We start from the raw sequence: 17,647 nt of genomic DNA on the forward strand, positions 1-17,647 counted from the left end.
TGATAACTGTTATCTTTGCTAATTGAATTGAGCTTCAATAATCCCAACCTTTTCTTAGGAAATAAATAGGATTCGAAGATCTAACTAATTAGTCCCTTGACTTTCCTTTATTTTAGTAAAGGCTGACCAAGTGGAATTAAGATTCGACTTTCATTGTTATTGATAAGGATAACTAAGTCTAGACTCCCAATTTCTTATACCTTGCCAAGAGATTTTATTATTATTATTTTATTTTACTTGTCATATAACATATTCCCACCTTACTTCCAAAACCCCCAATTTACAATCTTCATAACCAATAATAAGAACATACTTCCCTGCAATTCCTTGAGAAGACGACCCGAGGTTTGAATACTCGGTTATCAATTTCAAAGGGGTTTGTTACTTGTGACAACCAAAACGTTTGTACGAAGGGATTTCTGTCGGTTTAGAGACTATATCTACAACGTGACTGTTTTTATGAAATTCTTTACTGGCAAAAATCTGAACGTCACTTCCCCCTTTTGGACATCAATGAGAGTTCGTCCAGTTGCTAGGAAAGGTCTTCCTAGAATGAGAGTAGCACTCTTGTGCTCCTCCATTTCCAGCACTACAAAGTCAGTGGGAAAGGCAAATGGCCCAACCCTGACAATCATGTCCTCAATCACGCCTGATGGGTATTTAATGGAGCCATCAGCAAGTTGGAGACATATCCGAGTTGGTTTAACTTCTTCAGTTAAACCAAGCTTTCTGATAGTGGATGCAGGTATTAAGTTGATGCTTGTCCCAAAATCACATAAAGCTGTCTTGGTGCAATTACCCTCTAAGGTGCATGGTATCAGAAAGCTCCCGGGATCTTTAAGCTTTTCTGGAAAGTTGTTTAGAATGACTGCACTGCATTCTTCAGTGAGGAGAACTCTTTCAGTTTCTCTCCAATCCTTCTTATGACTCAAGATCTCCTTCATGAACTTGGCATAAGAAGGTATTTGCTCAAGTGCCTCTGTAAATGGAATCTTTATTTTAAGAGTCCTGAGATAATCTGCAAAGCGAGCAAATTGCTTATCCTGCTCCTCTTGGTGGAGTTTTTGAGGATAAGGTATCTTGGCTTTATATTCCTCAACCTTAGTTGCTGCAGGTTTATTTCCTACAGAGGTGGTTGGAGAAGCTTTTTTACAGGGGTTGTTATCAGCACTTGTGTGTGTCTGATCCCTCACTGACATTTGAATGCCAGAGTTAGAAGCTGGAGTTGCATTGGATGCCAACTCCTTACTTGTTCCTGGCATTTGAACGCCAGAACTGAGCTTCTATTGGGCGTTTGACGCCAAATCCTTGCCTGTTTCTGGTGTTTGAGCGCCAGAGTTATTCCTCTCTGGGCTCTTACTGTCCTCAGAGGGATTTTGGGTAGCAGTTTGTTCTTTTCTTGGCTTCCTGCTGCCTTGAAGTGAGGTATTTAATGTTTTCCCAGATCTTAATTGAACTGCTTGGTACTCTTCTGTTATTTATTTTGATAGCTATTTTTCTGTTTGCTTCAACTGTACCTCCATATTTATATTAGCCATTCTGGTGTCTTGTAGTATCTCCTTGAATTCAGCCAGCTGTTTTGTTAGAAAGTCTAATTGCTGATTGAATTCAGTAATTTGTTCTACAGGACTGAGTTCAGCAGTTACTATTTTAGCCTCTTCTTTCATGGAAGATTCACTATTTAGGTACAGATGCTGATTTCTGGCAACTGTATCAATAAGCTCTTGAGCCCCTTCAATTGTCTTTCTCATGTGTATAGATCCACTAGCTGAGTGATCTAGAGAAATTTGAGCTTTCTCTGTAAGCCCATAATAGAAGATGTCTAACTGCACCCATTCTGAAAACATTTCAGAGGGGCATTTTCTTAGCATCTCTTTGTATCTCTCCCAGGCATCATAAAGAGATTCATTATCTCCTTGTTTAAAGCCTTGGATGTCCAGCCTTAGCTGTGTCATCCGTTTTGGAGGGAAGTATTGATTCAGGAATTTTTTTGACAGCTGTTTCCATGTCCTTATGCTAGCCTTAGGTTGGTTATTTAACCACCTCTTAGCTTGGTCTTTTACAGCAAATGAAAATAGTAATAATCTGTAGACATCCTGATCTACTTCCTTATCATGTACTGTGTCAGCAATCTGTAAAAACTGTGCCAGAAACTTTGTAGGTTCTTCCTGAGGAAGACCAGAATACTGGCAACTTTGCTGCACCATGATAATGAGCTGAGGATTCAACTCAAAGCTACTGACTCCAATGGAGGGTATACAGATACTACTCCTATATGAAGCAGTAGTGGGGTTGGCATATGACCCCAGAGTCCTTCTGGACTGTTCAATTCCACTTAGATCCATGATGCAGAAAAGGGAATTGATATGAATAGCAAATAGAATATATTTTTATTTATTTTTTCTTTTGTAAAAGGGGAACGAATAAATAATAAAAGAAAAGAGAATAAAATAGTTTGAAATTAAATATAGAATTCGAAAATTAAGAACAAAAAATTTAAGACTAAAATAATTACTTAATTAAGAAGATTTGAAAAAATTTGGATATGATTTTTGATAAAGATTTGAATTTTGAAATTTTAAAACTAAGATAAGATAAAATAAAAAATTTTAAAATAAAATCTGAATTTTTAAAAGAAAAATTCGAAAAATCAATTAAAATAAAGGAAAAAGATATTTTTGAATTCAATGAGGAAAGAGAGAAACAATAAAAAGACACAAAACTTAAAATTTTTAGATCTAATGCTCCTTATTTTCAAAAATTTTTGGAGGGAAACACCAAGGAACACCAAACTTAAAAATTTTAAGATTAAAACACAAGAAAGACTCAAGAACACTTTGAAGACTCACAAGAACAACAAGAACATGAAGATAGAACACCAAACTTAAAATTTTTAGAAAACCAAAACAAAATTTTCAAAAACTAAAGAAAAATCAACAAAAAAACACCAAACTTAAAGTTTGGCACAAGATTTATTCAAAGAAAAATTAATTTTGAAAAAGTTTTTAAAAAGAAGATAGACAATTACCAAGAACATAAGCATCACGCTCTAGCCAATTGAGCTATAAATTTAAAGTGTTTTAACAAGGTATTTAATAAATAAATTTTTTTTAAGATACTAATAATTTAAAAATGCACAAGAAAAACAAGAAAAATCACAAAACAAGAAAAACTAAAGATCAAACAAAGAAAATAAACAAGAACAACTTGAAGATTAAGAAAGAACAATGAACACAATTTCGAAAATTTAAAAGAAAATAAAAACATGCAATTGACACCAAACTTAAAATATGAAACTAAACTCAAATAGAAAAACTCAATTATTAGTTTAGAAAAATTTTTCGAAAAATTTAAAAAGAGAAAATAAGGATTTAAAAAAGAAAATTTCAACCAAAAACAATAATGTAAGACTCTAAACCAAAAAGAAAAAAAATTTCCTAATCTAAGCAACAAAATAAACTGTCAGTTGTCCAAACTCGAACAATCCCCGGCAACGGCGCCAAAAACTTGGTGCACGAATTTGTATATGTCAATGTCAATATTACTATTTCTTACAAATTTGCACAACTAACCAACAAGTGCATTAGGTCGTCCAAGTAATACCTTACGTGAGTAAGGGTCGAATCCCACGGAGATTGTTGGTTTGAAGCAATCTATAGTTATCTTGCAATTCTTAGTCAGGATATAATATCAATAATAATTCTTAGTTTAAGTTGTAAAAAGTGAAAGGGTATAAAATAAATACTTGTTATGCAGTAATGAATAATATGTTGGAGTTTTGGAGATGCTTTGTCATCTGAATTTCAGCTTTCCTCTTGTACTCCTCTTCAAACACGCAAGTTTCCTCCTATGGCAAGCTGTGTGTTGGTGGATCACCGTTGTCAATGGCTACCATCCGTCCTCTCAGTGAAAATGGTCCAGGTGCGCTGTCACCGCACGGCTAATCATCTGTCGGTTCTCGATCATACTGGAATAGGATTTACTATCCTTCTGCGTCTGTCACTACGCCCAGCACTCGCGAGTTTGAAGCTCGTCACAGTCATCCAATCCCTAAATCCTACTCGGAATACCACAGACAAGGTTTAGACTTTCCGGATTCTCATGAATGCTGCCAATGGATTCTAGCTTATACCACGAAGATTCTGATTAAGGAATCTAAGAGAAACTCATTCAATCTAATGTAGAATGGAGGTGGTTATCAGGCACACGTTCATGGGTTAAGAATGGTGATGAGTGTCACGGATCATCACCTTCGTCATAATGAAGCGCGAATGAACATCTTAGATAGGAACAAGCGTATTTGAATAGAAAACAGAAATACTTGCATTAATTCATCGAGACACAGCAGAGCTCCTCACCCCCAACAATGCAGTTTAGAGACTCATGCCGTCAAAGAGTACAAAGTTCAGATCTAAAAATGTCATGAGGTCCAAAATAAATTCCTAAAAGTTGTTTAAATACTGAACTAGTAACCTAGGTTTACAGAAAATGAGTAAACTATGATAGATAGTGCAGAAATCTACTTCTGGGGCCCACTTGGTGTGTGCTGGGGCTGAGACTTAAGCTTCTCATGTGCCTGGGCTATTTCTGGAGTTGAACGCCAGGTTGTAACCTGTTTCTGGCGTTGAACTCCACCTTGTAACCTGTTTCTGGCGCTGAACGCCAGACTGCAACATAGAACTGGCGTTGAATGCCAGTTTACGTCATTTATCCTTGAGCAAAGTATGGACTATTATATATTTCTGGAAAGCCCTGGATGTCTACTTTCCAACGCAATTGGAAACAAGCCAATTGGACTCCTGTAGCTCCAGAAAATCCATTCCGATTGCAGAGAGGTCAGAATCCAACAACATCAGCAGTCCTTTTTCAGCCTGAATCAGATTTTTGCTCAGCTCCCTCAATTTCAGCCAGAAAATACCTGAAATTATAGAAAAACACATAAACTCATAGTAAAGTCCAGAAATATGAATTTTGCCTAGAAACTAATGAAAATAAACTAAAAACTAACTAAAACATACTAAAAACTACATGAAATTAACCCCAAAAAGCGTATAAAATATCCGCTCATCATATATGCCTTGGAGGTTGTACACCCTCTTTGGCATCAAATTCAAATGTCTTGGACGGAGGTTCTATGACTGGACTTTCCCATGGAGGATCTGCATCTCCTAAGTCTGCAACCATTTCTTCCTCTGCAACTATTATGGCTTCCTCCACTTGTTCCAATACAAAGCCATGTTCCTCATTGTCCACCGAAGTTTCTAGTGTCTCCTTCATGCTACGCTCTTCTTTTGATTCTCCACATGCAGCCATGGGAGTACTTTGAGTGCTCAGATGTTGAGAAGCTAATTTATTTACTACCTCGGTTAAGGCAGTCCCAAGTTCCAGTACATCTCTTTGCATCTTTGCTTGTCCTTGAAGAAGAACTCGAAGGATGTCATCCATTGGAGATTGAGGTGGATATGAGGGTTCATTATTTTGGAGAAAGGGTTCATAATAGGAAGGTGGTTCTTCTTGATAAGGATATGGAGATGGTGAATATTGAGGTGGTAGTTCTGGGTGTGGTTCATATGGTGGTTGGTGTGGTGGATATAGGTTAGGGTCATATGGTGGTGTTTGGTGGTAACGGGTTTGTGAGTATGGTGGTCCAGAGTTGTGTTGAGGAGATGGTTCATAAGCATATGGCGGGACTTGTTGGTAACTACAAAGGGGTCCACCATAGTCATCATTTTGGTATGCATCACAGAATGGTTGTTGATTATAGTGCATTGGAGGGGGTTGTTGCCAAGAGGGTTGATCAAGTCCTTGTGGCTCCTCCCATCTATGATTCTTCCAACCTTGATGCCTATTTTCATTATAGTTTCCATTCCTTACAACAACATTAGAACCAAACATAAAGCAATGGGGGTGAGAACTCATAATAGCAAATAAAAATTAAAAACGAAAATAAAAACAAATTTAAATTAAAAGGTTATTGAAATTTAAATTTTTGAATTTAAAAATTAAATTTTGAATTTTGAATTTTAAATTTTGAATTTTGATTTTTGAATTTTAAATTTTAAATTTTGAATTTTGAAAAAGTCAACAATATAAGATAAAGATTTGAAAAGGATTTAAATTTTGAAAAGGTTTGATTTTTAAAATTTTAAATTTAAATTTTGAAATTTAAATTTTGAAATTTAAATTTTGGATTTTGGAATTTAATTGAAATTGGAAATTTGAATTTGAAATAAGATAAGATAAGATTTTGAAAAAGATATGATTTTTGAAAAAAAGAATTGAATTTTGAAATTTAAAACTAAGATAAGATAAGAAAAAAAATTTTAAAATAAAAATCTAAAAATTTTTTTATAACAAAAAAAACTACTAACCTCTTAATTTACAAAAAAGCAAAAATAAAAACAAAAATAAAAATAAATCAAAAAGCAAATATTTACAATAACCAATAATAAGGCACACGTTTGCAATTCCCTGGCAACGACGCCATTTTGAAAAGAGCGAAACTCTCGCGCGATCTAGAATTTACGCAAATAAATTCGCGTTGTAAGTATAGCTTCTAGAGCGACAAGAATTCCTTTCTTACAAAAGTTTTGGTTGTCACAAGTAACACACCCCTTTGAAATTGATAACCGAAGTATTTAACCTCGGGTCGTCTTCTCAAGGAATTGCAGGGAGGTGTTCTTATTATTGGTTGTGAGTCTTGTAAATTGGGGGTTTTTTAAAATAAGGAACAAGTAATGTAAAATAACAAGTCGTTAAAATAATAACTAATAAAGCTCTTGGCAAGGTATGAGAATTGGAAGTCATATTCTAGTTATCCTTATCGATGGTGATGAGAATTGAGTTTTAATCCCACTTAGTTAACCTTTACTAAAGCAAAGGAAAGTCAAGTGGACTAATTAGTTTGATCCTCAAGTCCTAGTTAATTCCTGTGGGAAGACTAGCTTTAGAGCAATCTAGATCAATTAGTAATCTGCCGATTTCAACCACTGCTGAGTTTGAACAACTCAAGTGTTACCAATTACTTAACCAAAGCCAAAAGGAAGAAAATATCTAAATTAAATTAAAAGCATTCATAAATAGAATAAAGCAATCATAAATCTGAAACACATCAAATTATGTTTAAACATAAATTCAAATCTAATATGGAAAAGTTCATAAAGTAAATTGGGAAAATAAATAAAAGGAACGTTGAACCTGAGAAGCAGTTGAAATCCTAAATCCTTTAAGAGGAATCCTAATCCTAAAACCTAAGAGAGAGGAGAGAACCTCTCTCTCTAAGAACTACATCTAAATTATGAAAAGTGAATTATGAGTGTCTTGATGAATGGATGTATTCTCCCACTTTATAGCCTCTAATCTATGTTTTCTGGGCCGAGAACTGGGTCAGAAACAGCCCAAAATTCGCTGGTTTCGAATTCAAACACGCTGGTTTTTTGCCACTGCGACGCGTCCGCGTAGATCACACGTTCGCGTCACTTATCGTCAAGGCAACTATAGTAAATTATATATCAAATTGAAGCCCCGAACGTTAGCTTTCTAACTCAACTAAAACCGCATCATTTAAACCTCTGTAGCTCAAGTTATGACCGTTTTAGTGCAAGAGGGTCAGGCTGACAGCTTTGCAGTTCCTTCAACTTCTTGCATTCCTTCCACTTTTGCATGCTTCCTTTCCATCCTCTAAGCCATTCCTGCCCTATAAACTCTGAAATCACTTAACGCACATATCAAGGCATCGAATGGTAATAAGAGAGGATTAATATTAGCAAATATAAGGCCAAAGAAGCATGTTTTCAATCATAGCACAAAATCAGGAAGGAAAACATAAACTCATGCAAATCATATGAATAAGTGTATGAAAGATTGATAAAATCCACTCAATTGAGCACAAGATAAACCATAAAATAGTGGTTTATCAGTGGTTCCTCCAACCAGGATTATAAGTTTTGGAGTATGGATCATGGGTCTGCCTGGGTGGATTCCCAATGTAGTTGGCTTGTTCCTAGTCACCTTCATCCTCTGCATTCACTCCTTCTTGGGCTGCTGATGAGGTGGTAACTGCTGCCACCTGGTTTCTTTCCATCTTCTTGGTAAGGTCAGCCAGCTGCTTGGTGATCATCTTGTTTTAAGCCAGCAACGCGTCCATGTTGTTCAGCTCCATCACTCCTCTAGCATTGCCCCTTTCAGAAGCATAGAAGTAATCATTCTCAGCTACAGTCTCAATGACATCTATGGCTTCTTCAATGGTCTTCTTCTTGTTCAGAGATCCCCCGGATGAGTGGTCTACTGCCTTCTTTGATTCGTAAGAAAGACCCTCATAGAAAATATGCAACTGCACCCATTCATTGAACATGTCTGGCGGACACCTTCTTGTCAAGTCCTTAAACCTCTCCCATGATTCATAGAGAGTTTCACCATCTTCTTGCCTGAAGGTTTGTACCTCAGCTCTCAACCTGTTAATTCTTTGAGGAGGGTAGAATCTCGCCAAGAATTTGTTTACCACCTCTTCCCAGGTTGTCAGACTCTCCTTCGAGAAGGATTCCAACCATTTAGCTGCTTTATCCTTGAGTGAGAATGGAAACAAAAGCAGTCTATAAGTGTCAGGATGAACACCATTAGACTTCACAGTATCACATATCCTAAGGAAAGTGGTGAGATGTTGATTAGGGTCTTCTTGGGCACTTCCTCCGAATGCACAGTTGTTCTGGACTAGGGTGATGAGCTGGGGCTTTAGTTCAAAGTTATTGGCATGTATGGTCGGCTTTTGGATGCTACTTCCATAGTTTCCTGGGTTTGGATTGATATAAGAGCCTAGAACTCTTCTCTCTTGCCCAGCATGACTCACTGGACCTTCTCTGCCATAGTTGTGAGCCTCTTCTTCATGGTGGTTCTCCATATTCTCCTCCATGTCTGGGTCAAAGTACTCTTCCTCCTCCTCAGCACCAACGACTCTCTTTCCTCTTGCTTCCCTCTTTAATCTAAGGAAGGTCCTCTCAGGTTCTAAATCAAAGGAAGTTGAAGCCCCGCTTCTTCTACTTGTCATACAACCAACAAGGCAAAAAGCAAGAGAGAAATTGAATGGAGAAATTACTCTTGTTAGGAATGCTGTCACTGTGAGTGGTGTAATATATCAAACAGTTAGTGGGTTGGTTAACTGACTCGTAATAAATGACGAAAAACACAACAAATTGGTAAGAGTTAAAGGGGAGAAAATAAGTAAAACTGAAAGTAAATCACTCAAATGGAATTAAAACAAAACAAAAGAAAAAAAATGCTCAATATAGTTATCCTCCAACTTAATCATTGTCGATACAAAATCAATCCCTGGCAATGGCGCCATAAACTTGATGCACGGAAACTTGTCTCTCAACAAAATTTCCTTCGGCAAGTATACCGAATTGTCATCAAGTAAAAACTCACAATAGAATGAGGTCAAATCCCACAGGGATTGATTGTCAAGAAACTTTAATTAGAAGAATGTTCTAGTTGAGCGAAGCAGAAATTTGAGTTGACTAATTACAGGAATTTAAATGGAGGGAAAGTAAATAGCAGAAAATGTAAATGCTGGAAATAAATGGCAAAATGTAAAGGGCGGAAAGTAAACTGCAGAATCTTAAATGGGGATTTGGGAAGATGAGCATAAAAGTAAATGGCAGATAATAAAGAGAATGGGTAAGATTAGAAATGGGGGATTCATTGGGCTCAGGAGATGTTGTATTCTCCAGATCAAGTTCATTCTCATCTCTTTCTCAATCAATGCATTCATTGATCTCCTTGGCAATCTTAAGTGATTGGATTCCAATTCCTTGGCAACCCAATCTCTTTAAACTTGAACAATTGCCCAATTCCTTGATTTAATTGCTCATGAGAAGAGATGAAGTGTGGTCACTGATTATACCACATGCATTCCCAAATCAAAGTATTGGTAGGATTATATGTCACTATATCCATCCAAACCCCAATTTGGTCCAACATGAGAAAGCATTTCTAGCATGATCTCTTCATTCCTCTTCCAAGGTTCCGAAGAGATCCAAGTATGAATAGCTTCTTTTCCAAGACAACTACCCAATTGGATGAAGATTGAAAGCTTTCTAGTAAAATCAAGAGAAAAGAAAGAAGAAGAATAATGAAAACTATTATTGATCCATCAAATTACAACAGAGCTCCCTAACGCAATGAAAGGGGTTTAGTTGTTCATAGCTCTAGGAATGGAAAGCAAAAATGAAAAGTACATTCTGAAATTAAAACTAGAAGTTGCAGAGAAAGTAAAATATACAGAGTGTAATTCCCCAAAATGCCAAAAGTTCCCTTACTAGTTCAAAACTACTCCTATATATACTACTCTTCTGATCTTCTAGTTAGCTCTTCAAGTCTTGGATATGGGCCTTTGATCTTTAGTTGAAGCAATTACAGTCTTCATTGGGCTTAGCTTTGCTTGCAGAGAGAAAGTTAGTCAGGCATGGTAGCAAGTTAGTTAGGACGTTAGTGGCGTTAACGTTAAGTGTAAATTTGGGTTCGAAAGCGTTAGCGACGATAACCTTTTTCATTAATGCTCCAAACCTAATTGACCCACGTTAACTTCAACGTTAGTGGCACTAACGTGACCACTAACGTTGGCTCTTGGTCCTTCACAAACGTTATTGGCATTCACCTTTTCCAATAACGCTGCTCCTTGCTTCTTTTCCCCACGTTAGTGTAACTAACGTGGCCCTTAATGTGGGCATGCCCAAGCTTCGAGAGCGTTAGTGACACTCACCTTTGTCACTAATGCTTCAAACGCCCCTTCTCCCACGTTAGTGCCTCACGTTAATTGCATTAACGTGACCACTAACGTGGTGGTGATTGCCATTTCCAACGTTAGTGACAAAGGTGAGTGTCACTAACATTGGCCTATCATTCCTTGCTCCTCCCACATTAGAGTTCACGTTAATTGGATTAACGTGACTCTTAACGTGGTCAAGTGTGCCCTTTTTGGAACGTTAGTGGTATTCACTTTTACCACTAACATTGGAGCTCCCCTATTCCTCCACGTTAGCTTCCACGTTAATGTAGTTAACGCAGCTACTAACGTGGGCTATGATGGCTTTCGAAGGCGTTATTGGTGATCACTTTTTCCATTAACGTTGCAAGCTAGCTCCCATTCCACGTTAGTGGTCACATTAGTTAGACTAACGTGGCTCTTCCTTGCTTCCTTTGTCCTGAAATCAAGCAAATAAAGTGCATCAAAGCTTGGTTCTTAATCATGAGATCATGCATCATCCATTTTATCATTCAATTCATGCATAATTCTCATGAAATCATGTAAAGTTCACAATGTTTGCTTGAATCAAGATGTAAGTGAGTATTTACCCAAAACATGCTTATTTACTAAGAAAATGCATGAAACTACCCTAAAATAGTAAAGAAAAGGTCAGTGAAACTGGCCAAAATGCCCTGGCATCATTATTCCAACTCCATCTCTTGTTTATAGTCTTTTGCCTTATTTGTCTTTTTGTGATATAATGGTTAGTTTAGGTTTGATTTGATAAATTTTGAGTTGTTCAAGTTGTATTGCTTGTAGACTGTGAATTTGTGCTTAGTTGAATGGTTTGGGGGTTGGTATGTTGATATGCTAAGGGTAGGAACCTTAGTTTGGAAGAGGAAAAATTTTCTAAAATAGGGCATCTGTGCGTCCGCACCCACCTGTGCGCCCGCACAACCCTGAATTTTTTGCCATCTGTGTGGACGCACCAGCCTGTGTGTCTGCACGAGCTTTGCTTTGCCCTTTGGTCACAGCGCCAGCACAGCCTGTGCGTGCGCGCTACCAGTTTTCCTTACCCTGAGCGAGCGCTCATCCGCGTGCGACCGCACGCACTCCCTTTTATGCTCCATCTGTGCGGCCGCATAGACGTGTGCGTCCGCACACAACTTGATAGCCCCTCTGGTGGCTGCGAGGGAACAGCTTGTGTGTGGGCACAACCTCCCCCATTTCCAACATCTGTGTGTGCGGACGGACCTGTGTGCGCACGCACGCAAGCCTTTCTCCTCAAGCTAAAAAAAAAAACTCTATCTGTGCGGCCGCACGTCTTTGTGCATCCGTACGTCCCTTCGCAGCCCCTCTGGTCACAGCGATCGCACACTGTGTGCGTTCGCACCCCCTCTAAGTTTTCGTCTCTGTGCGTCCGCACAGGACGCGTTCTGGGCAATAACAGGGCAACCTGCCCTATTGTGAGGCAGCTTTCTATTCTCTTTTTCTTCTTCATAACTGCCCTTTCTCCCTCTTCTCTGCCCAACTCTGCCGGTCCTGGCTGTCGCCGTCGCCAGCCCACCACCGACGACCACTCCCTCTCTCTTTCTCTTTTCTTCCCTTCTCTTCTCTTCTCTCTTTTCCTTCTTCCTTTCCTTCTCTTTTCTATATACACCGCCGGTGAGCTCTCTCTCTTCCGGTGTTGTTTCTTTTTCCGGCGAACCCAACTGCTGTGATTTTGTAGTGGCTATAAGAAGTGCCATTGTTTCCCACCTCATTCTTATCTTCTCAACCTTTATATCTAAGGTTCTTGTTTTCCCTTTCTCATTATGTTAATATTTTTGTGATTGTTTCCATTCCTTTCTTATTGTTTAGATTTAATTAGTTGCTTTCTTTCTTGTTTCGTTGACTTGCAAAGTGTTGTTGTTTGATTGTTGGGATCGGTTATGATCAAATTTGAGCTTAATTATGATGAACTTGCACATTGCATACCACATGTTCGACAAAATGCCTCAATGAATACTTTGTTTGATTCATATGACTTGGCCATCATATGTGTTCAATTTATCTCTTGTTAGGCATATTGTATGAATTGTGCAACTTCTATTATGACTTTTGATGGTTATTAAGTAAATTCACCGATAAATTTCCTTGTTTGTTCATGTGCAATTCTTAGTCACAAATGCATTGTGTTGTATGAATTCATTTGTCATTGTTCATCTCCAAATTTTTGATTCGGTAATCACTATACAATGGTTCACCCTTAGTTGAAGTCTTGATCAAACATCTTTTGCACTCAATTTAAGAACATTGTATGTGTGATCACCATTTCTTGAGAATGAACAATTGCCAATTCCTTTTTCGTGCTTGCTTGAAGTTGCTTTTATTTCCTTGTTTTCTCATTGAAACTCGAGCACTAATTTGTGAAGCTTTGAGTTGTGAATTACCTCAAGGGTGTGATTGCCGTGATGACCGGCCTGTGTGTGTATTCCAACCGCACGCATCATTAGAATATATACACCGTGTTTTTGTGAATCACACCACTTATCTAAGCTTCTTTTAATCTTATTAGTGCTTCCTCAATGATTTTTACTTTTAATGTTTCCCTATGATCTCGAAATCCTTTTGTTTGTATTTTCAGAATGAGAAAGAAGGGTAAGGCACCGGTTTCTTCGCCGGTTGAGCAAACTACCGCTTGCTCTCCTAATATTTGGTGGAATTGCCGCGGTGATAAACTGGATACCTTGGTGAACGAAGGGCCGACTCTCAATACGAGGCTATTGAGAAACGAAAAATCCATTGGGAGCGGCTGTTGAAGATTCCAAGCCAATACAAGGCGATTATTCACCAAAGGATCGCCTCGCTTCATTGGGAGTTTCTCGAGCGAGAATCCATTGAAGGCAACGAGACTATGGTGCGGGAATTCTATGCAAACTACCAAGCTTGGGAAACAAAGTCAGTCTTCCTGCGGGGTAGGATGTTGGATATATCCAATCAAGCTCTAGAAGCTACCCTGAACATCCCCCACATTGATGCCAGGGCATTTTGGCCAGTTTTACTAACCTTTTCTTTACTGTTTTTAGGGTAGTTTCATGCATTTCCTTAGGAAATAAGCTAGTTTTGGGTAGATATTCACTTACATCTTGATTCAAGCATACATTGTGCACTTTAAATGATTTCATGAGGATTTTGCATGAATTTAAGGACAAATTGGATGTTGCATTTCCCATGACTTGGACTAGAACTTTGATGCACTTTATTGCTTGATTTCAGGACAAAGGAAGCAAAGAAGAACCACATTAGTGGCTACGTTAGTTACACTAACGTTAACACTAACGTGGAATGGGAGTAACTTGCAAAGTTAATGAGAAAAGTGATTGCCAATAACACTCTCGAAGCCATCATTGCCCACGATAAGAGTCACGTTAACTAAGTTAACGTGAACTCTAACGTGGAAGAAAGGAAATGGAGCCAACGTTAGTGATAACTATCACTAACGTTGGACCAAGCTCATAAGTGGTCACGTTAGTCACCACGTTAACTTAGTTAACGTGGCCTCTAACGTAAGAAGAAAGGGGGGAAGCCAACGTTAGTGACATTCAACATTATCACTAACGTTGGCCAAGTCACACTAGGCCACGTTAACTCCCACGTTAACCTAGTTAACGTGGAAGCTAACGTGAGGAAACAAGGTGGTCGACAACGTTAGTGACACCCAACATTGTCACTAACATTGGAAGGAGCCCACACATGCCACCATGAGCCACGTTAACTCCCACGTTAAAGCTAACGTGGATAAGGGAATGTTGAGCCAACGTTAGTGACACTCAACTTTGTCACTAACGTTGGAGATGGCTAGCATGGCCACGTTAGAAGCCATGTTAACCTAGTTAACGTGGACTCTAACGTGGGAGCTAAGGGGCACATTGGAACGTTAGTGACAATGTTAAGTGTCACTAACGTTCTCGAAGGTTGCCAAGCCTACGTTAAAAGAGCCACGTTAACTAAGTTAACGTGGACTCTAACGTAGGGAAGCGGGAGGCTTCTCAACGTTATTGGAAAAGTTGAGTCCCAATAACGTGCGCGAAGGACAAAGAGGCAACGTTAGTGGCAACGTTTGTGCCACTAACGTTGAGGTTAACGTGGCTCTTACTTGGGTAAGGAACGTCAGTGAAAAAGTTGAATGTCACTAACGTTCTCGAACCCATATTTTCACTGAACGTTAACACCACTAACGTCCTGAGCTAAAGTCTCTGCCCACTTCACACTTTCTCTCTGCAAGTAAAGCCAAGCCCAATGAAGAAGATAACTGCTTCAAACTCAAGATCCAAAGGCCCAGACCCAAGACTTGAAGAACCAACTAGAAGAGTAGAAGAGTAGTATATATAGGAGTAGCTTTGAATTATTTGGGGAGTTGGAAAATAGAGGGAGCCTCTGGGCATAGAATTACTCTCTGTATTTACTTTCTCTGCACTTCTAGTATCATCATGTATTCTCCATCTTTATTTTCATTTTCCAGAGCTATGAACAACTAAACCCCTTTCATTGGGTTAGGGAGCTCTGTTGTAATTTGATGGATCAATACTAGTTTTCATTATTCTTCTTCTATCTTTTCTCTTGATTTTACTTGAAAGCTTTCTATCTTCATCCAATTGGGTAGTTATCTTGGAAAAGAAGCTATTCATACTTGGATCTCTTCTGAACCTTGAAAGAGGAATGAAGAGATCAAGCTAGAAATGCTTTCTCATGCTGGACCAAATTGGGTTTGGATGGATATGTGACTATAATCCTCTCAACACTTGATTTGGGAAATGCATGTGGTATAATCAGTGACCATACTTCGTCTCTTCTCATGAGCAATTGACCAAGGAATTGGCTATTGATCAAGATTTGAGAGATTGAATTACAAGAAATTGTAATTCAATCACTTAAGATTGCCAAGGAGATCAACGAGTGTATTGATTGAGGAAGAGATGAAAATGAAATTGATCCGGAGAATGCAACATCTCCTGAGCCCAATGAACTCCCCATTTCTGATCTTACCCATTCTCTTTATTTTATGTTAATTACTTTTATGAGCAATTTCCCCATTCCCATTTACAATTCTGCAATTTACTTCAGTAATTTACTTTCAGTTCTTTAATTCTAGCATTTACTTTTTCTGTCATTTACCTTCCTGCCATTTTATTTTCTGCAATTCTAAACTCAAAACCTGGATTCGCTCAACTAGAACATTCCTCTAATTAAAGTTGCTTGATCAATCAATCCTTGTGGGATTCGACCTCACTCTATTGTGAGTTTTTACTTGATGAAGGAAATTTGTTATGAGGCAAGTTTTCCGTGCATCAAGTTTATTGCGCCGTTGCCGGGGATTGATTGTGCATCAACAATGATTAGATTGGAGGATAACTAGATTGAGCATTTTATTTTTGTTTGATTTAATTTTCTGTTTGAGTCATTTACTTCCTGTTTTAGTTAATTTCTTCCCTTCCCCCTACTTTTTCTTTGTTATTTACTATTCATCTCACTAACCCACTAACTGTTTGATATATTGCATCACTCACACTAACAGTAATTCTGACAGATATACTTTCTGCACATATTCTCTTTGCTTGTACTTGTTGGTTGTATGACAGGGAGAAGAAGCGGGGCTTCAACTTCCTTTGATTCTGAACCTAAGAGAACCTTCCTTAGACTAAGGAGGGAGGCAAGAGAAAAACGTGTAGTTGGTGCTGAAGAAGAGGAGGAACACTTTGAGGAATACTTTGAACCAAACATGGAAGAAAACATGGAAAACCATCGTGAGGAAGAGGCTCACAACCATGGCGGAAGAGGTCGAGCAAATCATGCTGGGGAGGATAGAAGAGTTTTAGGCTCTTACATCAATCCAAACCCAGGAAACTGTGGAAGTAGCATTCAAAAGCCAACCATCCATGCCAACAATTTTGAACTAAAATCACAGCTCATCACCCTTGTTCAGAACAACTGTTCGTTCGGAGGAAGTGTCCAAGAGGACCCCAATCAACATCTAACCACCTTCCTGAGAATATGTGACATAGTGAAGTCTAATGGTGTTCATCTCGACGCCTATTGACTGCTCTTATTTCCATTCTCACTCAAGGATAAGGAAGCCAAGTGGCTGGAGTCTTTCCCAAGGGAGAGCTTGACAACTTGGGAAGATGTGGTGAACAAATTCTTAGCAAGATTTTACCCTCCTCAACGAATCAATAGGCTGAGAGCTGAGGTCCAAACTTTCAGGCAACAAGATGGTGAGACTCTATATGAAGCATGGGAGAGGTTTAAAGACCTAACAAGGAGGTGCCCACCAGATATGTTCAATGAATGGGTGCAGCTGCACATTTTCTATGAAGGGCTCTCTTATGAGTCAAAGAAGGCCATAGACCATTCATCCGGAGGATCTTTGAACAAGAAGAAGACCATTGAGGAGGCCATAGATGTCATTGAAACAGTAGCAGAGAACAACTACTTCTATGCTTCCGAAAGAGGGAACACAAGAGGAGTAATGGAACTAAACAATGTAGATGCTCTGCTGGCCTAAAACAAGCTCATTACCCAGCAGCTGGCTGACCTCACCAAGAAGATGGAGAGGAACCAAGTAGCAGCAATCTCCACTTCATCAACAACCCAAGAAGGAGTGAATGAAGAAGCAGAGGGTAGTCAGGAGCAAGCCAACTACATTGGGAATTCATCTAGGCAAAACCATAATCCATACTCCAAGACCTACAACCCTGGATGGAGGAATCACCCAAACTTTGGGTGGAGAAATCAACAAGACCAAAGCCTTGATCAAAGACGCCCAAATCCAAACAATGCATCCCACCAACACTTCACATCTAGACCATATCAACACCCCCATAACAACACCTCTCCACATTCATGTCAAGGCCAGAATAACCCTCC

The 17,647-nt window shown here is 38.7% G+C and overlaps 2 non-coding genes across 2 annotated transcripts; one reads left to right on the plus strand and one right to left on the minus strand.

The window, feature by feature from the left end:
- Positions 1–8,351: 8,351 nt before the first annotated feature.
- LOC112753148 (small nucleolar RNA R71) lies at positions 8,352–8,455 on the plus strand. The gene has a single exon (XR_003177545.1). It is a non-coding gene; the product is annotated as a small nucleolar RNA R71 (small nucleolar RNA).
- An 8,500-nt stretch (positions 8,456–16,955) lies between these two features.
- Positions 16,956–17,062, minus strand: LOC112753243 (small nucleolar RNA R71). The gene has a single exon (XR_003177637.1). It is a non-coding gene; the product is annotated as a small nucleolar RNA R71 (small nucleolar RNA).
- Positions 17,063–17,647: the final 585 nt, after the last annotated feature.

The sequence above is a fragment of the Arachis hypogaea genome, chromosome 15, assembly GCF_003086295.3.
Source record: "Arachis hypogaea cultivar Tifrunner chromosome 15, arahy.Tifrunner.gnm2.J5K5, whole genome shotgun sequence".
In the NCBI taxonomy this organism is placed as follows: Eukaryota; Viridiplantae; Streptophyta; class Magnoliopsida; order Fabales; family Fabaceae; genus Arachis; species Arachis hypogaea.